A 6,000-nucleotide genomic window follows, 5' to 3' on the forward strand; every position below is an offset into this window, starting at 1 on the left:
GGGTCTGCAGCAGGTTTAAGTTGAACCTCTACAGGAGTTTAGTTGATTTCTACTGGACACAGCAGCTGGTTCAGACTAAATCACAGGTGCAGCTAAAACAATGAATAAACTAAGATTATTCATGCAAATCTAATCTAATCCTTATTCTCATTGGATGTTGTTCTTACAACACATCAGTTTTCCTGACCTTTGTAGGAACAGCACAGGTAAGACCAGACCGCTGGGCAGATTAAACCAGAGATCACACATCAACATCAAACATTCACAACCTCCTCCCGACACAAACAGCACAACTGAAATCAGAGTCCAAAGACACCTGAACAACAACACTCCCAGTATGGCCATGACGGTGTAGAACGCCCTCTGCTTTGACTGGTCAACCTTCTGTCTGTCCCTGCCCTGTTCCCCTGGTCCTGGACGAGTCAGAACACAGAGGACAGAAAAGCTGCAGAAGGAAATGATGGTAAGGAAGAAAAGCAAGATGCAGAGATCCAAGAGGGTACTTTCTAACATCAACAGACATGTCAATATGACACAAAGCAGCCAAACACACCCAGTGGTGATATTTCTGATTCTGATGCCTCTCTCTCTCCTCAGGCTCAGGTAGGTGATGGGGTGAACGACGGCCAGGTAGCGCTCCACACAGGTCAGGATGTGGAAGCACATTTGTCCAAACCAGGTGAAGGATAAAAAGTTGTCCCCCAGCAACAACACATTGAAATGATTGTTGTAGACACCACAGCAGCAGAGGATGTTCCCAACGACCCCAACTATCTCCATGGCGACCATGTGGTAGGTGAAGCTGTCTGAGTGACTCATGGTCGCTGCTGTGGTGGAGGAGCGCTGTCTCCACCATCGCTGGAGACCCAGGTAGAGGATGAGGATGCAGAGAGGGAGGAGGACGAGGATGTTGGCGAGGTTGTATGTGGCGAAAACAAAGGAGCTTGGTCCAGAGACGAGGCAAACCATTAACGCAGGAAGAGAGACATTGATGGAGGAAAGGTCAGGATCAAGAAGGCAGTCATTGGAGGAAGAGTTCAGCGACATATCTGGAAGAGAAAAAGAAATGAGAAGTTACAAGTAGCAACATTACTGTTCTGGTTGACTCTCACTGCTCCCATCAGCGTTGTTTCCACACCTGAAGATCAAATTCTGATGATCATAGTCTGGGATAATCTGACTTTTAGTCGCTAAAAGACTCAAGTTCAGACACGTCCCCTGTCTGTCGATGCCCCACTGCTTCCAAACTGCATGTCCCCACTTTATAATGCATGTTTCCTGCACTATAAATGTGACATTAAAAAGTAAAGAACACCAACCTGATCAGTATTTGTTTCTGACCTTCCTCCCTCTGTGTCTTCCTTTAGTGGACTCTTCTTCGTGACTGAGTATCTGCTTCAGATGTACTGTACTGGCTGTGTACTGGTCAAATTCAAATATATTTCATTTGCATGACAGAAAACATATAGACAGAAACAAATAACACAGAACCTGTGAGAACTGCACAGTATACAGACCTCCCCTGCATCAATAATATTGGAATACCCTGCATTTATTACTGTATTTGAATATATTGACATTATCTGGCTGCAGTATTGATCAGTGCATACAGACCATTACATAAAATAATATAAAATTGTTGTTCTTATGATTCAGTTTTTGCACAGATTAAATAAAGAAGGTTAAACATGTTGATCACAGAACTTTAGGGGCGATGGTGGGTGGACAAAGCAAAGCTTGTTCCTGCAGATCTCAGTCTTCAGTTTTCAGGACTTAGGGGCTCAGATAGCAAATCAAAGCCAGGTGTAGCTTAAAATAAAGGAAATGGATGTGCAAAATGAATACTTAGTAAACTAATGTGAAATACAATATTTATTGGCCCAGTCTGGATCATTGAACTCTGCTTGTAGGTTTGTTTGTTAGCTGATGTTGTCTGGTCTGTTTTCTGAAGGGTCCTGATGAAATCAGTGCCTGTGTCATTTTCCCACATCAAAAAAAGCCCTGAGTTGGTTGCAGCAACCACTTCCTGTCTGATGCCTTCTGTCCTTATGAGGACTCTCACTGACATAACAACTTACAGACCTTAACTCCAACCTTTACCACGTATTTGTTTTTATCCAAACCTGAATCTAACCGTAGCCCTTCAGCCAAGTGTTTACCTTCAAACAGCCCTTTAAAGAAGTGACATCGTGACAAAATGTCCTCATTCAGCCACAACCTCAGGTCCTCACAAAGATAGAACTAGAAGATCACGCACACACAGGTTTACAGAGTGGGCAGGTGCTCATGGCACATGCATGGCACAATTTGATTTGAATAGCCACCAGTTTTAGATACAGCTCATTTGATTCCTGTCAAACAGGTGATAAATGCACCAGTGCTGATGTTGCTCTGTAGCTGCTGGATGTGTAAAATAGCGACTGTTTGCTAAAGAGTTGGTGATATCAGCTTCAACAGTGACAGCGTAACAACAGCACTATCTCTACTGACCCCAAGTGACAATGCCACACTACATACTGTGCAGATTGTGGTTTTATTTGCAGCCACTAGATCAGATTTAGTTTTAGACTTGGTTTGATTTGGGGAAACAACATTCACTATAATCTTCAGCAGATACACACTTGAACATCATCTAATGTTGGACCACTGTGCAGACACACAACACACTGGGAAGACAACATTTCCCATCATGCATGGTTAAACTGATGCATTTGGTTTGACCTGGAGACCTCAGTTATCCCTTAGAGTAAATTCTACATTGGTCATTTGGCTGCACAGAGAATTAGAAGCCACTTAGAGACATCACATGAGATGAGTGACTCTATTTGATTTGAATACACATCAGATATTTGAATCTAGTAATTTATCGCTTCAGATACAAGAAAATTAAAATACAGAGAACGACAGAAAAATGATATGGTTAGATTATGAATGATAGAAAAATACAAAAAGGGCCTCAATTGATTTTTTTGGCCAGTAGGCGGCAAAATAACTCCAGACCAAGCTGACAGATGCACAGCCCTGATATAATGGAGCTGCTGCTCTGTTGTTAGCTTAGCTGCACCTGTGATTTAGTCTGAACCAGCTGTTGTGTCCAGTAGAAATCAACTAAACTCCTGTAGAGTTTCAGCTTAAACCTGCTGCAGACCCGGTTTAACTGAGATTTAAGTTCAGTCGCCTATAATGACAGATTTATACAGCTCACATCATTTTATGTATTTATAAAATGTCAATTCTTATAACATGTATGTTCTTTTAATAACTGTCAAAACAAAAAAGAACAGGTCGGTGGTCGAGGCTGCCCCCTGCTGGCCAAACAGTGTCAACATGGAATAGGTCACAACATGCAGCAAGAGGACGTCAATGTGGGTTATTTGTTTATACAAGTCAGATGGAATTGAAAATGCAATGACTGAAGAAATTGTGAGGGGATTTCTGCTTCTGAACAAGCTGAAGCTAAACTGCGTTGCTGCCTTGAATTTGTATGAAGCAGCTGAAGCAGTAGTGAGAAATGGAAAGCACAAGCAGTGAAAAAGTTTAAAAGTGAGTCTTCCTGTACTGAGGGAAAAACCAGGCTGCGTTGCCTCATGTGTAACACTATAAATCCCAATTCACTCACTCACAGCCTGCATATGAAGGTTGTACTTTAATACAGTTACATGAAGGTTGTGAGAACATCCGACACTAAATAAACGTGTCACATGACCATTGTCTGAGTTTCTGTCAATTTCAAACCAAATGATAAAATTTGTTTTCATATCAGAACTCTGTCATATCAACTGGGAATATCTGGTATACATGACACAAAGCTTTTGAGTTGGAGACACCAATGTAGAATTTGTGAACTATTTGCTCAATCTTGTGATTGTTGTTAAATGATTTTCTTTTGGAAAAACTGTTGAGCGCTGCAACCTCTTTAGAATAGAGTGTCTATGTGCACTGTGTTCATAGTTTTAGAAGTAAAATTTGCTGAATTTCTAGTGAGCATTTGATTCACTTGAACTGTAGAAAAAAAAGGAAAGAAATGTGAGAAAACATGGTAATTTTCACAGACTGAACTGAACTGTGTTAATAATACATCTGTGGCCTTAATATTATGATTAAAATACTTGTAAACCTGTTGTCTGGAAGCTATTGTGATATAATCTATAAAAACTGCAATATTTTGAAGGACTTCACTTTAGTTTACGATGTAGTTCTGTCATAAAGGACCATCTAAGAAAGTCTAATGAGAGTCTAACAGTAGGAAATAAAGATGCAATGAGCTCTGACAGCTTCCACTCATGTTTGTGACACATGGGAGTACAAACTATCTAACTGCAGCCTGAACGGGACTGTGGACAATATCAATAAACTTATTTATTCAGTGTCTCCAATTTGTGAGTTTCTTCCCAAACAATAAACATCAATGTTTCAGTTGTATACAATTCATTTATGTTACCATGCAGTGATCCATCTTCCCAGTCAAAAAGATTCTCTGATAAAGTAAAATCAAAACCTCCTGTTCTGCTGGACTTATCTCCCGATCTGGAGACAGGTGTGATGAAGGGAAGGAGATCCGGGTACTTTACTGAAAGGCTGTGGAGTGTACACAGATGCAGGCATCGGTTACTGCTACGGTATTGTTTTGTCGTCTGTTCAAAGACTTTCATCGATCAGGCTACTGACGTTATAAAGCTGAAATTATTTTGAGTCACTGGGGGAAATAAGTTACCACACTGACCCCATAATCTACAACAGATTTTAAAGTGGATATAAAATTTAAGATTTCAGACTCTCATTTTGGTGTAAGAAATGACACAAACATTTTATGGCCTCACAGCATCAGAGCCCCGTTCATTGTTAAAGAGCAAACTTCTCCCTCTGGTTTCTTACTTTAGAGGAGAAAAATAACAGACTAAAAATATAAATATTGAAGCCTTTATAGAAGCCTAGAATGTGTGGACAATGGACTTTTGCACACATTATACAATGACACTGGACTTGACTTCATGAATAAGAGCAAAGCAGGAGAAACAGTCAACAGGTTCTATTTGAAAGTATTTAATCTGTTGCAGTCAGTCAGGTGTGAGTGGTTACAGTTTTACTGTGGTTATATTTGTACAAATGAAAGAAAACATACATACAAGTCAAAGTCCATCATATTATCTTGAATAAAGCAACAAACAATTCTAAATCAATACCAGTACATCAATACATTCTGACTTTGAATATAAAATCATGTGAGAACAAACCAAGGAGATTAAATTATTGTTCTACTTACCAACAAAATAAATTTGACCCAAAGAAATATAAAGAAATAAACTACTCACTCAACACACTCAAAGGTGAAATGATGGAAGGAAGCAGCTCAACTGAAGGTCAAACAGAGAACGAGCTCAGGACACAGAACAAAGGAAACTCAAGTCACCTGTGTGAGCTGACCAGAACACCTGTGCTCTTCAGGCCAGCAGTCATGTGACCCCACTTCTCACAGTATGTGTTATTCAAGTAAAGATAGAGAAATGCTGTAATCCAATTACCATTTTCATTTTCACACATTCATGTGGGAGTTGAAATGAAAATTGAAACTTTGTTGTCATTAATGTTCAAAGACTATGTTCAAATACAACAAACAAACATGGCCTCAGTCCATTGCATGTACATTTACATGTCACTGCGCTGTTTTGGGGTCAAAAAGTAAATGAAAATATGATGTGTCCTCTCATTAAGTGTCTTTTTTTATGTGTTTCAAAATTGACATTTTAAAATACATAAAATAAATCTGTCATTATAGGCGACTGAGCTTAAATCTCTGTTAAACTGGGTCTGCAGCAGGTTCAAGTTAAACCTACTGGACACAGCAGCTGGTTCAGACTAAATCACAGGTGCAGCTAAGACAATGAATAAACTAAGATTATTCATGCAAATCTAATCTAATCCTTATTCTCATTGGATGTTGTTCTTACAACACATCAGTTTTCCTGACCTTTGTAGGAACAGCACAGGTAAGACCAGACC

At 39.7% G+C, this 6,000-nt stretch overlaps 1 long non-coding RNA gene across 3 annotated transcripts; it reads right to left on the reverse strand.

The window, feature by feature from the left end:
* Nucleotides 1–8: 8 nt before the first annotated feature.
* Nucleotides 9–5,396, reverse strand: LOC139607251 (uncharacterized). 3 transcript variants are annotated; one of them, XR_011684817.1, is made up of 4 exons: nucleotides 5,264–5,326; nucleotides 4,442–4,578; nucleotides 1,320–1,422; nucleotides 9–1,049 (listed from the first exon to the last, which is right to left on the reverse strand). It is a non-coding gene; the product is annotated as an uncharacterized lncRNA (long non-coding RNA). The 3 variants fall into 3 exon arrangements; XR_011684818.1 differs by having other exon boundaries at nucleotides 9–1,422; nucleotides 5,313–5,396; XR_011684816.1 differs by having other exon boundaries at nucleotides 9–1,422.
* Between the last annotated feature and the right edge of the window lie 604 nt (nucleotides 5,397–6,000).

The sequence above is a fragment of the Trachinotus anak genome, unplaced genomic scaffold (genome assembly GCF_046630095.1).
Source record: "Trachinotus anak isolate AG129_WGS33_773 ecotype Australia unplaced genomic scaffold, CSIRO_AGI_Tana_v1 ptg000023l, whole genome shotgun sequence".
NCBI classification, from domain to species: domain Eukaryota; kingdom Metazoa; phylum Chordata; class Actinopteri; order Carangiformes; family Carangidae; genus Trachinotus; species Trachinotus anak.